The sequence below is a fragment of the Schistocerca gregaria genome, chromosome 3 (genome assembly GCF_023897955.1).
Source record: "Schistocerca gregaria isolate iqSchGreg1 chromosome 3, iqSchGreg1.2, whole genome shotgun sequence".
NCBI lineage: Eukaryota > Metazoa > Arthropoda > Insecta > Orthoptera > Acrididae > Schistocerca > Schistocerca gregaria.
Genome location: NC_064922.1, coordinates 931,741,172 through 931,761,429, shown reverse-complemented (window position 1 = coordinate 931,761,429; position 20,258 = coordinate 931,741,172). Strand labels below are relative to the sequence as shown.

Sequence of the window (20,258 nt, the reverse complement as noted above, 5' to 3'; positions counted from 1 at the left end):
CAGTAGAGATAGGAAAATACTGGAACAGGAAGGGAAAATTGCAGCTCTTCAAGCTGACCTAGACAAGGCAAGGGAGGATCTGAACAGGTTAAAGAGGGAGAAGGATCAACAGTGGTGGGAAGTGGCTACAGGTAACAGGGGGAACAGGCAAAGGAGAGCATCAGACAGCTTTGTGATAAATCTTGAAAATAGATTTGTCCTGTTGCCTCAGTCAGAATCAGGTGAGCCTCATGTAGCTGAAGCTGTAGAAAGGGCACAACAAGCTTTAAAGGACTTGAAAAAGGTAGGGAAATTTGTAAAGAAAAGAAAGTTCTGTTGTTGGGTAGTTCCCGTGGTAGAGGTGTTGGCCAACTACTGCAGGAAAATCTAGGTCCAGAGTACCAGGTCACAAACTTTTTCAAGCCTGTTGCAAATCTGGGTCAGGTAACAGACGATATAGGTTCTCTATGCAAGGATTTCACGAAGGAGGATGCCGTGGTTATAGTGGGTGGTCCGGGAAATAGCACTGACAGAGACTCTGAATATTCCATAGAGTGTGACCTGGCGAAGATAGCATCAGCAACAAAGCATACGAGTGTGGGATTGGTGTCTGTGTTGAGACGCCATGATCGGCCTCATTTGAACTCTTCTGTAGGGAGGGTGAACTTGGAGTTGGAGTGGCTGCTTAGAACGGATATAGGGTCCCATATTGGTTTGATTCCTGTGGATGCTATTGATAGGAGGGACTACACTAGGAATGGCCTTAACCTCAATAGGAAAGGGAAGGGAAAACTGTCTGGCTTGACTGCAGAAAACTTAAGAGGGGACACTGCCACAAGTGGTAAAATACCAGTGGTCACAGGTGTCAGAGGGATGCCTTTTTTAGGATAGGGAAGGTGGATAGAAAACGAGTTTTAAGAGAGATTGGCAGACAGACTCAGTTTGAGAAAATAGATGAACAGAAGTCAGATTTTAGCATACAGCCTCCATTTAAACAATGTTTAACAGAAAGTAATCAGAAACTGCCGGTTCATCTTCACCAAAGCAGTTATAATCGCATTAGTATGCAGTATCAGTCATCTTTATTACACGAGAACATTCTGGGGCTCAGAAATAAAGTTGATGAACTACTCATTTGTATCGATGAAATGAATTCATCTAACGAAATTGACATAATTTGCCTCTCTGAACATCAAGTGACCACTGGTACAGTTATGTTAGACATTTCAGGATTTAAGCTAGTTTCCTACTTCTGCAGAGTAGATACAGAGCGAGGAGGAGTTGCCACATTTATTAAAAACTGCCATAAATTCAAGAACATTGACATTAATAAATTCTATTTAGAGCAGCATCTAGAAGCATGTGCAACAGAAGTAGAGTTCCATAACAGATCCTATATAATAGTAACTTTTTACCGAGCACCTGCAGGAAATTATAATCTATTCATGAATTATATAGAAGCTCTTTTGGGTTATTTAACAGTAAGAAACAAAGAAATTTTGATTGCTGGTGACTTAAATACAATCTTCCAGTAAACATTTACTGCAGTTAGTAATGTTGTCTTTCAATCTAACTCACACTGTAAACTTTCCAACTAGGCTCACTAAATCTTCAAGGACAGCCATTGATAACATTTTTATAGACAAGTCAAAGGAACAAAATCATATCATAAAACCTGTAATAAATGGACTATCAGATCATGACATGCAGCTCCTTGTTTGAGATGTAAATTCTAAGCAGATTATCAAGACTGCTAAATCTGAATACAGGAGAGTATTCAATAAACCAAAAATTGAGTGTTTTAGAAAACTGCTCAAAGATATGAACTGGAAAGATGTTTATAGTGCTCATGACATGAATGAAAAATATAACACATTCATAAACAATGTCAGTACCATGTTTGAAAACTGTTTTCCTCTAAAAGTTACTCAAATTAAACAGAAGTCTATAATAAAACCATGGATCACACAAGGAATAAAGATTTCCTGTAAGACAAAAAGGAAAATGTATCTGTCAACCAAGAATAGCTCCAATGGTGATGATTTAGCTAAATACAAGGAATACTGTAAAATATTAAAAAAAGTAATTCAGGCATCTAAACAAATACACTACGAGAAGAAGATAGCAATGTCAGGGAACAAAATAAAAACAATATGGGTTATAGTGAAAGAGGAGACTGGTAGAACCAGAAAGGAACAGCAGCAAATAGCACTAAGGGTAGATGACACATTAGTAACCGATGGGCATAGTGGGCCAAATCTATTTGACAAGTACTTTATAGCCATTACTGATATAATGGGATCGTCAGGATTAGTAAATAATGCCCTTGAATATCTGAAAGTAGCCTTTACAAATAGCTTTAGGAGCATGAATATGTAACTCACATCACCAAAAGAAATAACTTCCATAATAAAATCTTTAAAAACAAAGCATTCTAATGGTTACAATGAAATATCAACAAAGTTAATTAAGGCATGTTCTTGTGAGTTTAGTACAATTCTAAGTTACTTATGTAATCAGTCAATTATAACTGGGACATTTCCTGACTGGCTGAAATATGCAGATGTTAAGCCTCTATTCAAGAAAGGGTATAAAGAGATGCTATCAAACTACAGACCGATTTCACTTTTGCCAGCATTCTCAAAAATTTTAGAAAAAGTAAGCTACAGGCAGCTTCTCAACCATCTGACCACAAATAACATATTATCAAGAACACAGTTTGGATTTCTGAAGGGTTCTGATATCGAAAGGGCTATTTACACCTACAGTGAAAATGTACTTAATTCATTAAATAACAAGTTACAAGCAGCAGATATTTTCTGTGATTTGTCAAAGGCATTAGATTGTGTAAACCACAACATCCTTTTAAATAAATTAGAATTCTATGGTGTCACAGGCAGTGCTGAAAATGGTTCAAGTCATACCTCGCTGACAGGAAACAAAGGGTGTCGTGCAAGGGACTAGTGAATTAAGTCATCAGTCATCATCAGAATGGGAAGAAATTACACGTGGTGTCCCACAAGGATCCATCTTAGGGCCATTGCTTTTTCTTGTGTACATTAATGATCTCTCATCAGTTACACTGCCAGAAGCAGAGTTCGTTTTGTTTGCAGATGACACAAGTATTGCAATAAATAGTATGTCGAGTGTAGTTCTAGAAAGATCTGCTAATGATATTTTTATGGATATTAATCAATGGTTTAAAGCCAAGTCACTGACATTAAACTTTGAAAAGACTCACTACATGCAATTCAGAACCTGTAAGAGGTTTCCACCCAGCATAAGCATAAAGTATGAAGAAGAGCAGATAGAAGAGGTTGACAGTCTTAAATTCCTGGGATTACAACTTGATAATAAATTCAGTTGGGAGGAGCACACCACAGAACTGCCGAAACACCTTAACAAATCTGTATTTGCAATTGAAGTGTTAGCAGACATAGGCGACATAAAAGTGAAAAAGTTTGCATACTTTGCTTACTTTCATTCCATAATGTCATATGGTGTAATATTTTGGGGTAACTCTTCAAGTCAAACAAAAGTTTTCAGAGTCCAAAAGCGTGTAATACGTATTATTTGTGGAGTAAACTCACGGACCTCTCGTAGAAACCTCTTCAAAGAACTGGGTATACTAACTACTGCCTCTCAGTATATTTACTACTTAATGAAATTTGTCCTAAATAATATATATCTTTTTCCAACAAACAGCTCAGTTCATACATACAATACCAGGAACAAAAATGATCTGCACAAGGACTTAAAAGCACTTACTTTAGTTCAAAAAGGGGTCCACTACTCAGGAACAATCATCTTCAATAGTTTGCCAGCAAACATAAAAAAATTTAGTTACAAATAGAGATTAGCTTAAAAGGAGCCTGAAAGACTTACTAGTGGCCAACTCCTTCTACTCCATTGAGGAATTTTTTAATAGAAACAAATGATGTATTGTATATATTTATACTATTGGTATTGTTATTTCAGCTTTAAATAAATAAAAAATAAAAAAGGTGACATGTTCCACATCCAAGAGGATCTCCTCAACACGGATCTATGAAATGAAAACTAATCTAATCTAATCTAATCTAATCTAATCTTATGGCGCCGGCCAGAGTGGCCGAGCTGTTATAGGCGCTACAATCTTTAAACGCCCAACCGCTACGGACGCAGGTTCCAATCCTGCCTCAGGCATGGATGTGTGTGATGTCCTCAGGTTAGTTAGGTTAAAGTAGTTCTAAGTTCTAGAGGACTGATGACCTCAGCAGTTAAGTCCCATAGTGCTCAGAGCCATTTGAACCATTTGTCTTACGGCCTTTACTGAAAACGGGAATGGCCTGTGCTTTTTCCCAGTCGTTATGTACCTTCCGCTGCTCAAGCGATCTACGATAAATTACTGCTACAAGGGGAGCAAGTTCTTTCGCACAATCTTCTTAGAATCTTATAGGTGTCTCATCTGGTCTTGAAGCCTTTCCACTACTAAGCAATTGTAGCTGCATTTCAATTATTATCCACTATGGTTCAATCTAGTACCATGGAATCTTTTTCTCCAAATGTATGTTCCTTCTTCCAACAAGTGTTTCACTCGTACATATTCCTTCCGTCACCGTTTTCAGAACCAAACCTGAAAAGAGTAAAGTGACAGGAAATTGAGGATATTTATGGGTAATTCCACTGTTGTTTAATGAGTCACTAAGCTTCTGTGTGGCACAAATATTTGTTGTGCTGGGATATTGAAATATCCATGGAAGTTACTGAATTTAGTAGTTATAGCTTTTAGCAAATGTCAGGTATCTGAACCCCCATTACAATATATGTGTTTTATATGTAGAACGTGACGTTTCATTGCCATTCACAGTTGTTTAGTAATACCTTGCACCATTAGTCCTCACAATACTTGCACACTAACCCTGTGCTTCTAGCAGCCTCTTGCTAAAACGATCGAGCGTATGTAGTACGAGCGAACAAAAGTAAATAAGTGTTACTCTGCATCCACATCTATACCGACACTACATACCCTCTAGCGGTGTGTGGTGGAGGGTAATTCGTGTAGTACTGTCACTTCCGCCTTTTTTTTTGTACCATTCGTGTTTTGTTTACTGGTAAGCTTCCGCGAGGGCTCGAATCACTCTGATTTTATCTTCATGGTCTTTTCGCGTGATGTACATTGGAGGAGGCTACCTAGTTGTTGACTCTTGCAGGAACGTACCCTTCGGAAGTTTAATTGTAGACGATAACCTGATGTAGAACGTCTCTCTAGCAGCATAACCTGCTGGAGTTGACTGATCATCACTGTGGCGCTTTCGTGCTTACCACATGAACCTGTAACAAAACGCGCTGCTCTTCTTTAGATATTATCTCTCCTCCACTAATCCAATCTGTTAGGGATCCCACACTGACGAACAGTGTTCAGGTACTGCTGGAACAAGGGTTATGTTACCTCCTTTGTTGGCGGACTACATATCCTTACGATTCTTCCAAAGAATCTCATGCTGGCATATGCCTTTCCTGTTGTCAGTTTTATGTGGCCATTCCACTTTAAATCGCTGCCTGAGCGTACTTCTAGATATTTCATGGAAGTAACTGCTTCCAATGATTGCTCCGCAATCGTGTAATCATACAATAATGCGTTTTTATGCACGCGCAGTACGTTAAATTTGTTTGTGTTGAGGGTCCCCCCATGAACCATGGACCTTGCCGTTGGTGGGGAGGCTTGCGTGCCTCAGCGATACAGATGGCCGTACCGTAGGTGCAACCACAACGGAGGGGTATCTGTTGAGAGGCCAGACAAACGTGTGGTTCCTGAAGAGGGGCAGCAGCCTTTTCAGTAGTTGCAGGGGCAACAGTCTGGATGATTGACTGATCTGGCCTTGCAACATTAACCAAAACGGCCTTGCTGTGCTGGTACTGCGAACGGCTGAAAGCAAGGGGAAACTACAGCCGTAATTTTTCCCGAGGACATGCAGCTTTACTGTATGATTAAATTATGATGGCATCCTCTTGGGTAAAATATTCCGGAGGTAAAATAGTACCCCATTCGGATCTCCGGGCGGGGACTACTCAGGAGGATGCCGTTATCAGGAGAAAGAAAACTGGCGTTCTACGGATCGGAGCGTGGAATGTCAGATCCCTTAATCGGGCAGGTAGGTTAGAAAATTTAAAAAGGGAAATGGATAGGTTAAAGTTAGATATAGTGGGAATTAGTGAAGTTCGGTGGCAGGAGGAACAAGACTTCTGGTCAGGTGACTACAGGGTTATAAACACAAAATCAAATAGGGGTAATGCAGGAGTAGGTTTAATAATGAATAGGAAAATAGGAATGCGGGTAAGCTACTACAAACAGCATAGTGAACGCATTATTGTGGCCAAGATAGATACGAAGCCCACACCTACTACAGTAGTACAAGTTTATATGCCAACTAGCTCTGCAGATGATGAAGAAATTGAAGAAATGTACGATGAAATAAAAGAAATTATTCAGTTAGTGAAGGGAGATGAAAATTTAATAGTAATGGGTGACTGGAATTCGAGTGTAGGAAAAGGGAGAGAAGGAAACATAGTAGGTGAATATGGATTGGGGCTAAGAAATGAAAGAGGAAGCCGCCTAGTAGAATTTTGCACAGAGCACAACTTAATCATAGCTAACACTTGGTTTAAGAATCATGAAAGAAGGCTGTATACGTGGAAGAACCCTGGAGATACTAAAAGGTATCAGATAGATTATATAATGGTAAGACAGAGATTTAGGAACCAGGTTTTAAGTTGTAAGACATTTCCAGGGGCAGATGTGGACACTGACCACAATCTATTGGTTATGACCTGTAGATTAAAACTGAAGAAACTGCAAAAATGTGGGAAATTAAGGAGATGGGACCTGGATAAACTGAAAGAACCAGAGGTTGTACAGAGTTTCAGAGAGAGCATAAGGGAACAATTGACAGGAATAGGGGAAAGAAATACAGTAGAAGAAGAATGGATAGGTCTGAGGGATGTAGTAGTGAAGGCAGCAGAGGATAAAGTAGGTACAAAGACGAGGGCTGCTAGAAATCCTTGGGTAACACAAGAAATATTGAATTTAATTGATGAAAGGAGAAAATATAAAAATGCAGTAAATGAAGCAGGCAAAAAGGAATACAAACGTCTCAAAAATGAGATCGACAGGAAGTGCAAAATGGCTAAACAGGGATGGCTAGAGGACAAATGTAAGGATGTAGAAGCTTATCTCACTAGGGGTAAGATAGATACTGCCTACAGGAAAATTAAAGAGACCTTTGGAGAGAAGAGAACCACGTGTATGAATATCAAGAGCTCAGATGGCAGCCCAGTTCTAAGCAAAGAAGGGAAGGCAGAAAGGTGGAAGGAGTATATAGAAGGTTTATACAAGGGCGATGTACTTGAGGACAATATTATGGAGATAGAAGAGGATGTAGATGAAGACGAAATGGGAAATACGATACTGCGTGAAGAGTTTGACAGAGCACTGAAAGACCTGAGTCGAAACAAGGCCCCCGGAGTAGACAACATTCCATTAGAACTACTGACGGCCTTGGGAGAGCCAGTCATGACAAAACTCTACCAGCTGGTGAGCAAGATGTATGAGTCAGGTGAAATACCCTCAGACTTCAAGAAGAATATAATAATTCCAATCCCAAAGAAAGCAGGTGCTGACAGATGTGAAAATTACCGAACTATCAGTTTAATAAGCCACGGCTGCAAAATACTAACGCGAATTCTTTACAGACGAATGGAAAAACTGGTAGATGCAGACCTCGGGGAGGATCAGTTTGGATTCCGTCGAAATGTTGGAACACGTGAGGCAATACTGACGTTACGACTTATCTTAGAAGAAAGATTAAGAAAAGGCAAACCTACGTTTCTAGCATTTGTAGACTTAGAGAAAGCTTTTGACAATGTTGACTGGAATACTCTTTTTCAAATTCTAAAGGTGGCAGGGGTAAAATACAGGGAGCGAAAGGCTATTTACAATTTGTACAGAAACCAGATGGCAGTCATAAGAGTCGAGGGGCATGAAAGGGAAGCAGTGGTTGGGAAAGGAGTGAGACAGGGTTGTAGCCTCTCCAAGATGTTATTCAATCTGTATATTGAGCAAGCAGTAAAGGAAACAAAAGAAAAATTTGGAGTAGGTATTAAAATTGATGGAGACGAAGTAAAAACTTTGAGGTTCGTCGATGACATTGTAATTCTGTCAGAGACGGCAAAGGACTTGGAAGAGCAGTTGAACGGAATGGACAGTGTCTTGAAAGGAGGATATAAGATGAACATCAACAAAAGCAAAACGAGGATAATGGAATGTAGTCCAATTAAATCGGGTGATGCTGAGGGAATTAGATTAGGAAATGAGACACTTAAAGTAGTAAAGGAGTTTTGCTATTTAGGAAGTAAAATAACTGATGATGGTCGAAGTAGAGAGGATATAAAATGTAGACTGGCAATGGCAAGGAAAGCATTTCTGAAGAAGAGAAATTTGTTAACATCGAATATAGATTTATGTATCAGGAAGTCGTCTCTGAAAGTATTTGTTTGGAGTGTAGCCATGTATGGAAGTGAAACATGGACGATAACTAGTTTGGACAAGAAGAGAATAGAAGCTTTCGAAATGTGGTGCTACAGAAGAATACTGAAGATAAGGTGGATAGATCACGTAACTAATGAGGAGGTATTGAATAGGATTGGGGAGAAGAGAAGTTTGTGGCACAACTTGACTAGAAGAAGGGATCGGTTGGTAGGACATGTTTTGAGGCATCAAGGGATCACAAATTTAGCATTGGAGGGCAGCGTGGAGGGTAAAAATCGTAGAGGGAGACCGAGAGATGAGTACACTAAGCAGATTCAGAAGGATGTTGGTTGCAGTAGGTACTGGGAGATGAAGCAGCTTGCACAGGATAGAGTAGCATGGAGAGCTGCATCAAACCAGTCTCAGGACTGAAGACAACAACAACAACGAGGGTCAATTGCCACTCCAGCACCCTGCATTCTGCAGGACACAGTACTTTTCTGAGAGATTCTGTTGTGTTACAGTAATTTTGCTACGTAGATTATTATTGCCATAAAACCAAGTGCACTTAAATGCTCTGCGTGTACGAGGAGGTACCCGAAAGAAAAGCCGGAAAAACATTGCCATGGGCGGAGCTTATGTAATACGCATTTCTGCTGTTAGGCGTGTTTAGCACAGCTCATTGCCGGTTCAGTGCCACCTGCGTTGTCGACTTGGCCTGCTCTGTTCACCCGCAGTGATTGGTTTTGGTAGCATGCTTTTTGTCTTGTTTCGTTTACTACGATGGCAAGTTTAAATGAACAAGTTGAAACTGCATTTTGCTTCCTATCGGGTAAAGTGATGATGAAGATGTTTGGTTTGTGAGGCGCTCAACTGCGCTGTCATCAGCGCTCGTACAAAGAGCCAATTTTTTCACAGTCCAATGTAGCCACTGTCACGAATGATGATGATGGTGAAATGATGAGGACAACGCAAACATTCAGTCCCCAGTCACAGAAATTCCCCAATCCTGCCGGGAATCGAACCTGGGACCCCGAGATATAGAGGTAGCAACGCTAGACCCTAGACCACGTGCTGCGGACTCCGGGTAAAATGCCGCTGTAACTGTTTTAATGTTGAAAACAGCTTACGAACATGACGCTGTGGGAAAATGGTGTACGAATGGTTTCCTCGATTTAAAAAAGGGGACATGTTTGTTGATGAGAAACCTCACTCTGGACGTCCATCAACTGCCGAATCGACGAAAATATTGAAACAATTCCAGAGCTTGTGCTCACAGACCGTCGACAGACAATTGATCAACTGTCAGAGGGGTTAGTGGGTTATCTTAGAGCTCGGCTCAGCGAATTCTAACGGAAGATTTGGGAATGAAAACGGTTGCTGCCAAGTTTGTTCCTCGGGCTCTGACTGGCAATAAAAAGGAATGTCAAATTGAACCATGTCGTGCTTTGAAATAACAGCTTGAAACTGATCCATATTTTCTGCCTTAGGAAATTACTGGTGATGAGTCATGGTGCTAGGGTTACTACTCAGGAACAAAGCAAGAGTCCAGCCAATGGAAGACATCATCGTCCAAAAGACGTCGCCAGGTCAGATCAAACAGCTAAACAATGCTGATTTGCTTTTTTGATGCCCAGGGTGTATTTATTCAGAGTTTGTACCCCTAGGACAGACTGTCAACAAAACCTTTTATTTGGAAGTTTCAAGGAAACTGCGCAACAGTGTTTGTCAAAAAAGAGGCGAGTTGTGTGCAGACAGGAGACTGGTTCTTCCTCTACGACAACGCACCCTCACAGGAGGCCATCTCTGTTAGACAGGTTTTGGCTAAAAACGTCGTTTTTCCGCTGCCTTACGCGCCTTTCTCACCTGACCTGGCTCCGGCGACCTTTTCTTATTTCCACTCATGAAAAGGCGCATGAAAGGACACCGATTCGGCAACATTGAAGAAGTCAAGACAAAAACGAGGGAGGATCAGTTAGTCATTTCTAAGGATGACAACAAAAATGTTTAGAACTGTATTAGCTGTAACGGAGAGTGCTCTGGAGGGGATAAGGTTGTATTGCAAACAGTTTGAAAATATACAGCTTTAAAAAAAGAATTCTGTTTTCTTGGGTACCCCATCGTATGTGTGTGTGTGTGTGTGTGTGTGTGTGTGCGTGTGTGAGAGAGAGAGAGAGAGAGAGAGAGAGAGAGAGAGAGAGAGAGAGAGAGAGAGAGAGAGACAGACAGAACAAATTTATGAATTTATGAATTTGTGTCCAAGGAATAGAAAAGCAACTGAAATCACTCAACAGAGTCAAGTCCACTGGATCTGACGCAATACCAATTCGATTCTACACAGAGTACGCCAAAGAACTTGCCCCCCTTCTGACAGCCGTGTACCGCAAGTCTCTGGAAGAACGGAAGGTTCCAAATGATTGGAAAAGAGCACAGCAGTCCCAGAATTCAAAAAGGGTCGTCGAGCAGATGCGCAAAACTATACACCTGTATCTCTGACGTCGATCTGTTGTAGAATTTTAGAACATGTTTTTTGCTCGAGTATCATGTCGTTTTTGGAAACCCAGAATCTACTCTGTAGGAATCAACATGGATACCGGAAACAGCGATCGCGTGAGACCCAACTCGCTTTATTTGTTCATGAGACCCAGAAATTATTAGATACAGGCTCCCAGGTAGATGCTATTTTCCTAGACCTCCGGAAGGCGTTCGATACAGTTCCGCACTGTCGCCTGATAAAGAAAGTAAGAGCCTAAGGAATATCAGACCAGCTGTGTGGCTGGATTGAAGAGTTTTTAGCAAACAAAACACAGCACGCTGTTACCAATGGAGAGACGTCTACAGACGTTAAAGTAACCTCTGGCGTGCCACAGGGGATTGTTATGGGACCATTACTTTTCACAATAAATATAAATGACCTAATAGATAGTGTCGGAAGTTCCAAGCGGCTTTTCGCGGATGATGCTGTAGTATACAGAGAAGTTGCAGCATTAGAAAATTGCAGCGAAATGCAGGAAGATCTGCAGCGGATAGGCACTTGGTGCAGGGAGTGGCAACTGACCCTTAACATAGACAAATGTAATGTATTAAGAATACATATAAAGAGGGATCCTTTATTGTACGATTATATGATAGCGGAACAAACACTGGTAGCAGTTACTTCTGTAAAATATCTGGGAGTATCTGTGCGGAACGATTGGAAATAGAATGATCATATAAAATTAATTGTTGGTAAGGCGGGTACCAGGTTGAGATTGATTGGGAGAGTTCTTAGAAAATGTAGTCCATCAACAAAGGAGGTGGCTCACAAAACACTCGTTCGACCTATACTTAAGTATTGCTCATCAGTATGGGATCCGTACCAGGTAGGGTTGACGGAGGAAATAGAGAAGATCCAAAGAAGAGCGGCGCGTATCGTCACAGGGTTATTTGGTAACCGTGATAGCGTTACGGAGATGTTTAGCAAACTCAAGTGGCAGACTCTGCAAGAGAGACGCTCTGCATCGCGGTGTAGCTTGCTCGCCAGGTTTCGAGAGGGTGCGTTTCTGGATGAGGTATCAACTATAATGGTTCCCCCTACTTATACCTCCCGTGGAGATCACGAATGTAAAATTAGAGTGATTCGAGCGCGCACGGAGGCTTTCAGACAGTCGTTCTTCCCGCGAACCATACGCGACTGGAACTGAAAAGGGAGGTAATGACAGTGGCACGTAAAGTGCCCTCCGCCACACACCGTTGGGTGCTTGCGGAGTATGAATGTAGATGTAGATGTAGAATTTGTCATTGATACCAAGAATCGCAGTGCAATCATTATGGTTGCGCTTTATACAGATAATAAAGTTTTTGTAACTCCTCCCGGTTATGATGATTGTGCAGTGACTCACAAAGCACTTAACGCTGCAATCAATCTATCACATTCCCAAATTGACTGGTTGCTTATCACATCTACATAAACCGCCAGTTAAACTCACGTCTGCAGTTCGTCATCCGCAGTGGATATATTGCAGTAAAATACGACTACTACTACTAATAATAATAATTATTATAATAATATAACTGAACTTTTCACAACAGTCTTTTGCACTTGCTGCAGTTAGGAGGCGATGTCATGATGATTGTGCGATAGTTTTCGCACTTACCTGCTCTTGCTGTCTTCGGGATTGTGTGGTTATATTTTTGCGCAAGTCTAATGACATGTCTCCAGTTTTGCGCGAAAAGTGGCAACTGACCCTAAATACTAGAAAGTGTGACCTCCAAAAAGGAACCTTTGAAATTTCGTTTACACGGCGAATCACACACATTTAATGGCTGTCGATTGAACTAAACACTTACGGACTGCAATTAAACTGGAACCATCACATGGAAATTAGTTTGGGGGAGGCGAGTCAAAGACTGCATTTTACAAAATCTACAGAAGTGAAGGCCTAGACGACGGTTGTTCATTCTGTTCTGGAGCATTCCTCCTCTGTACGGGATCTTTACCAGATAGGATTCACGGAAGACATCTGAAAAGTTCAGCATCTCGTTTTCTATTATCGCGAAGTACGTGAGAGACTGTAAAGTATTTACCAAGTGAGTTCGGGTTGCAAGACGTTTTTCGTTGCGGCGAGATCTTCATGAAATTTGAGTCACCATCTTTGTCCTCCAAATCTTAAAAATATTTCGTGCATGCTTGCCTACTAGGGAGAAAATGAGCGTCGTAACGGGACAAGTGAAGTCAGATGTTCGTTTACCCACATGCTATTCGAAATTGAAATGGTAGAGAAATGGTGTGAAAGTGGTTTGATGAACCCCTTGCCAAGGGGTAGTCATGTAGATATAGATATCATAGACTCTATACATGAGTTTGAATAGTCGTTAGGCTGCCTCCTCACTCAGTGCTACTGCGGCAATCGTTATCACATTACTTACAGACTTACAGGCTTGTAAATGAATCTGACCATTTCTCAGTAATTCAGTATCCGATTTCTTTCCACACTGATTCTTCCGCACGATTCTCTTAAAGTTCATTCTACTTTCGTCATTCATAAATAACTGGGTCTATATCTATTCCTGCGTACGCCTTACAATCCAACAATTACTTTCGGAATCTCTGACTGACCATGATGTAATCTAACTGAACTCTTCCGGTATCTCCTGGTCATTGGCAAGTATACCTCATCTTCTAATGACACTTGAATAGAGTATTCGCTATTATAAGCTGAAATTTATTGCAGAGCTACATTAGTCTATATCCCTGTGTCATTCCTACTACCAAGTCCATATTCTTCCGTGTCTCAGCCTACTGTTCCTTCACCTAATTCTGCGATCCAGTCTTCTATGATTATTAGCTTGTCTCTTTTACATACTTACATAATTCATTTCTTCAACTCCTACTTATGGCATCGGCATCCATACCTGAAATGTAGTTATTGGCATTGGTTTCCTGTCGATTCAGGTAGAATACCCTGTCATTTCCCAGTAACTCATTCTCTGCCATTCCTTCACATTCGTAGTGACTTCTCCTCAGATTATGCCATTTCTGCAGGTGTTCAGTTTACACTATATTCGGATAACCCGAAACAATTATGCGCTTTTGCATTTCAATTCGTATCTAGAGCGAGTCGTTGCATTTGCCTTTTCTGATTTTCTAGCTTCCCCAGCACAACCAAACTTCTGACATTCCACTCTCAGATCCGTCCGTTCATTGGTTATTCATTCTTTTTCTCGTGGTTACGTCCCTCTTGGCGATCTAAATGGTGATCTAATCCTGAAATTTTTGCCAATGTAGATATCATGATACACTATCTTAGCTACAACGTGTGTGTGTTTAATGCAGTGTTTTCCATTGTGTTCTACATCATAGCTGATTCTTCCGTCTTCTGGAGGCACGCAGAAGAAGACAAGAAGATACCGTGAAACTCTGTGCGCTCCTTCGCACTACTTGACCAGAGTGTTGGCAGACAGAGTTGACTGCATATATCCGAAATCTTCTGCTTCTGTTGCTGGTAATTTTTTATGCAGAATATAATATTTGGCTGGATCGAATCCGGCAGCCAGTAAATTTTGGTTACCAGTCAAAAACGTGACATTTCAACCACGAACTTTTATTGATTATTGATAAATAATTGCAAGTAGAGGAGCATTTCCGGAAGCTAAGAACCTACATTTGTGATGAAATGGAACTCAAAAACTTAGGCCAATATTATCTGGCATTAAAGGTTGTTTGACTTACGAGAAATTTTGTCAGAGGTAAACAACGTATAAATCAGTGACACAAATGTGAGACCACTCAAAACGTGGCCACTTGGGTCATGCTTCGAGAAAATATTCTTATCAAGAGTATCAATGTTCCACACCACCGCTTAAATTTGAAAAAAATAATCACAATGCTCAAAGTGTAGTAAAAGTTTTCATTTAGACTCGTTCTGCTAGGAAATGCATGATCAACACGTTTATACACTCCTGGAAATGGAAAAAAGAACACATTGACACCGGTGTGTCAGACCCACCATACTTGCTCCGGACACTGCGAAAGGGCTGTACAAGCAATGATCACACGCACGGCACAGCGGACACACCAGGAACCGCGGTGTTGGCCGTCGAATGGCGCTAGCTGCGCAGCATTTGTGCACCGCCGCCGTCAGTGTCAGCCAGTTTGCCGTGGCATACGGAGCTCCATCGCAGTCTTTAACACTGGTAGCATGCCGCGACAGCGTGGACGTGAACCGTATGTGCAGTTGACGGACTTTGAGCGAGGGCGTATAGTGGGCATGCGGGAGGCCGGGTGGACGTACCGCCGAATTGCTCAACACGTGGGGCGTGAGGTCTCCACAGTACATCGATGTTGTCGCCAGTGGTCGGCGGGAGGTGCACGTGCCCGTCGACCTGGGACCGGACCGCAGCGACGCACGCATGCACGCCAAGACCGTAGGATCCTACGCAGTGCCGTAGGGGACCGCACCGCCACTTCCCAGCAAATTAGGGACACTGTTGCTCCTGGGGTATCGGCGAGGACCATTCGCAACCGTCTCCATGAAGCTGGGCTACGGTCCCGCACACCGTTAGGCCGTCTTCCGCTCACGCCCCAACATCGTGCAGCCCGCCTCCAGTGGTGTCGCGACAGGCGTGAATCGAGGGACGAATGGAGACGTATCGTCTTCAGCGATGAGAGTCGTTTCTACCTTGGTGCCAATGATGGTCGTATGGTGTTTGGCGCCGTGCAGGTGAGCGCCACAATCAGGACTGCATACGACCGAGGCACACAGGGCCAACACCCGGCATCATGGTGTGGGGAGCGATCTCCTACACTGGCCGTACATCTCTGGTGATCGTCGAGGGGACACTGAATAGTGCACGGTACATCCAAACCGTCATCGAACCCATCGTTGTACCATTCCTAGACCGGCAAGGGAACTTGCTGTTCCAACAGGACAATGCACGTCCGCATGTATCCCGTGCCACCCAACGTGCTCTAGAAGGTGTAAGTCAACTACCCTGGCCAGCAAGATCTTTGGATCTGTCCTTCATTGAGCATGTTTGGGACTGGATGAAGCGTCGTCTCACGCGGTCTCCACGTCCAGCACGAACGCTGGTCCAACTGAGGCGCCAGGTGGAAATGGCATGGCAAGCCGTTCCACAGGACTACACCCAGCATCTCTACGATCGTCTCCATGGGAGAATAGCAGCCTGCATTGCTGCGAAAGGTGGATATACACTGTACTAGTGCCGACATTGTGCATGCTCTGTTGCCTGTGTCTATGTGCCTGTGGTTCTGTCAGTGTGATCATGTGATGTATCTGACCCCAGGAATGTGCCAACAAAGTTTCCCCTTCCTGAGACAATGAATTCACGGTGTTCTTATTTCAATTTCCAGGAGTGTAGCTTATGTTACAGATGTTTTGAAAGTATATTGCTGGCTTGAGAAAGAGAACACTTCAACTTCTCGGCATCCATAATATTTAGCCAAGCATGGTCAACGTATGATACTGACTGACATCTATTGTTTTTCACTTCGAGTCCCTTGCTGCGTTCGCCGGAAGGAGGGTGCATTAAAGTTTTACGTCTTGTCGACTGTGAAATCCTTAGACAAGTTCGGATGGATGATATCCCGGAGCATTACGCGTAGAATGGTTTTTTAATACTGGTTACTATCACGTAATTGCCGGAATCGTTTGCAGAACGGTACAACAGGTTGATGGATGAATGTTAACATTCAATTTGAAGCATGTTTATTGTGTGCCGAAGACAAAGCACAACTGAAGTTCAACTACCTCCTACCTCGAGTGAACATTACCACCAAATTTAGTCGAACAATCAAAGCATTTTAGTAGCATGAAAATCTTCAAATAAAAATCAATTCTTAAGATAGTAGATTGTGGCAGATCAGAATCGAAGCCAGGACACGCCATTCGCAGGCTAGCTACTATGGCCGGTAATTCACGCTGAACGAGGCACATGCCACCATATTGCTCTCCCTCCGAGGAAAGCAACGACCAACTTTAAAGCTCGCGATTTGTTGTTCAAATGTGTGTGAAATCTTATGGGACTTAACTGCTAAGGTCATCAGTCCCTAAGCTTACCCACTACTGAACCTAAATTATCCTAAGGTCAAACACACACAGCCATGCCCGAGGGAGGACTCAAGCCTCCGCCGGAACCAGCCGCACAGTCCATGACTGCAGCGCCCTAAACCGCTCGGCTAATCCCGCGCGGCGCGCGCGATTTATGAGCCCAAAAATCATATGCGAGCCAGCTGTGTAGCTACTTTATTTCTGGCGATAAACTGATTCGTTCAATCGCCCTAAAATCATTAAGCTTCAATAGAACATTATGTTCCTTGGTGTTTCAACCTCGCAAGCATAGAACGGGGAAACGGTGTGAAACCTGTATTGTCTGGCTATCTTGTGTTGCATGCGAACATGAAAGATGGAAGTACGATATACCATCCTCTTTGTCCAACATGGGGAACATCAGGGACAAACGTTCTGCAACGTTTTACTAAAGCATTACGTGGGCTCGTGTGTGTGCTGGTGGAGGACAGTATGGACAATGTTGAAACGTCACGTTGCCTTGAAATGGAATTATTTTCTACATGGCCTAGTTTCATGCGACGTGCATCCACATATGAAACACGAACCTCCTGTTTCCTCAGAGAACCTAGTTCGCTAGCGAGTTCGTCAGCTAATGAGGTGTGTCTCTGCACGGCGCTGCGTGCCATCTCTTTGTTGCTCGTAAACCTTTGACCTCTGACTTCCAATCATGGCTGCCACAATTCAGTGAGCACACATGTTTTGTAACAAAGTCCATACTGTGGCTTCTTTCTATTCCTGATCTAGACGGTGGCTGTTCCTTCTTCGTCGCATTCGTTTAACGTAGACTCCTGCTTGAGTGTTTAAATGCGGGAGCCTTCATTATGTAGTTTCACGAATTTTGTGAGATAGCTGCTTGCTTCTCCGGAGGAAAAATTGTCCCACATTCGGATCTCCGGGCGGAGACTACTCAAAAGGACGTCGTTATCAGGAGAAAGAAAACTGGCGTTCTACAGATCGGAACGTGGAATGTCAGATCCCTTAAGCGGGCTGGTAGGTGAGAAAATTTTAAATGGGAAATGGATAGGTTAAAGTTATATATAGTGGCAATTAGTGAAGTTCGGTGGCAGGAGGAACAACACTTTGGGTCAGGAGAATACAGGGTTATAAATACAAAATGAAATAGGGGTAATGCTGGAGTAGGTTTAATAATTAATACAAAAATAGGAATGCGGGTAAACTACTACAAACACCATAGTGAACGCACTATTTTGGCCAAGATGGACACGAAGCCCACGCCTACTACAGTAGTACAAGTTTATATGACAACTAGCTCTGCAAATGACGAAGAAATTGAAGAAATGTATGATGAAATAAAAGAAATTATTCAGATAGTGAAGGGAGACGAAAATTTAGTAGTCATGGGTGACTGGAATTCGATAGTAGGAAAAGGGAGAGGAGGAAACGTAGTAGGTGAATATGGATTGAGGCTAAGAAATGAAAGAGGAAGCCGCCTGGTAGAATTTTGCACAGAGCACAACTTAATCATAGCTAACACTTGGTTCAAGAATCATAAAAGAAGGTTGTATACATGGAACAAGCCTGGAGATACTGACAGATTCCAGATAGATTATATAATGGTAAGACAGAGATTTAGGAACCAGGTTTTAAATTGTAAGACACTTCCAGGGGCAGACGTGGACTCTGACCACAATCTATAGGCTATGAACTGTAGATTAAAACTGAAGAAACTGCAAAAGGTGCGAATTTAAGGAGATGGAAACTGGATAAACTGACTAAACCGAAGGTTGTACAGAGTTTCAGGGCGAGCGTAAGGGAACAAATGGCAGGAATGGGGGAAAGAAATAGAGTAGAAGACGAATGGGTAGCTTTGAGGGATGAAGTAGTGAAGGCAGCAGAGGATCTAGTAGGTAAAAAGACGAGGGCTAGTGGAAATCCTTGGGTAACAGAAGAAATACTGAATTTAATTGATGAAAGGAGAAAATATAAAACTGCAGTAAATGAAGCGGGCAAAAAGGAATACAAACGTCTCCAAAATAAGATCGACAGGAAATGCAAAATTGTTGAGCAGGGAAGGCTAGAGGATAAATGTAAGGATGTATAGGCTTATCTCACTAGGGGTAAGATAGATACTGCCTACAGGAAAATTAAAGAGACCTTTGGAGAGAAGAGAACCACTTGTATGAATATCAAGAGCTCAGATGGAAACCCTGTTCTAAGCAAAGAAGGGAAAGCAGAAACGTGGAAGGAGTATATAGAGGGTCTATACAAGGGCGATGTACTTGAGGACAATATTATGGAAATGGAAGAGGATGTAGATGAAGACGAAATGGGAGACAAGATACTGCGTGAAGAGTTTGACAGAGCACTTAAAGACCTAAGTCGAAACAAGGCACCGGGAGTAGACAACATTCCATTAGAACTACTGATAGCCTAGAGAGAGCCAGCTCTGACAAAGCTCAACCATCTAGTGAACAATATTTATACGAAAGGCAAAATACCCTCAGACTTAGAGAAGAATATAATAATTCCAATCCCAAAGAAAACAGCTGTTGACAAATGTAAAAACTACCGAACTATCAGTTTAATAAGACACGACTGCAAAATTCTAACACAAATTCTTTACAGGCCAATGGAAAAACTGGTGGAAGCCGACCTCAGGCGAAGATCAGTTTGGATTCCGTAATAATGTTGGAACAAGTGAGGCAAAACTGACCCTACGACTTATCTTAGAAAATAGATTAAGGAAAGGCAAACCTGCGTTTCCAGCTTTTGACAATGTTGAGTGGAATACTATCTTTCAAATTTGAAGGTGGCAGGGGTAAAATACAGGGAGCGAAAGGCTATTTACACTTTGTAGAGAAACCCAATGGCAGTTATAAGAGTCTACGGGCATGAAAGGGAAGCAGCGGTTGCGAAGAGAGTGAGGCAGGGTTTTACCCTATCCCCAATGTTGTTCAATCTGTATATTGAGCAAGCTGTAAAGGAAACAAAAGAAAAATTCGGAGTAGGTATTGAAATCCATGGGGAAGAAATAAAAACTTTGAGGTTCGCCGATGACATTGTAATTCTGTCAGAGACACCAAAGGGCTTGGAAGAGCAGTTGAATGGAATGGACAGTGTCTTGAGAGGAGTATATAAGATGAACATCAACAAAAGCAAAACGAGGATAATGGAATGTAGTCGAATTAATTCAGGTGATGCTGAGGGAATTAGATTAGGAAATGAGACGCTTAAAGTAGTAA

The 20,258-nt window shown here is 42.1% G+C and overlaps 1 protein-coding gene across 2 annotated transcripts in view; it reads right to left on the bottom strand.

Annotated features, from left to right (window-relative positions):
• The window catches only part of LOC126355818 (alpha-amylase 1-like), a 124,693-nt gene that overhangs the window by 60,830 nt on the left and 43,605 nt on the right, over positions 1-20,258 (bottom strand). The window lies entirely within an intron of this gene.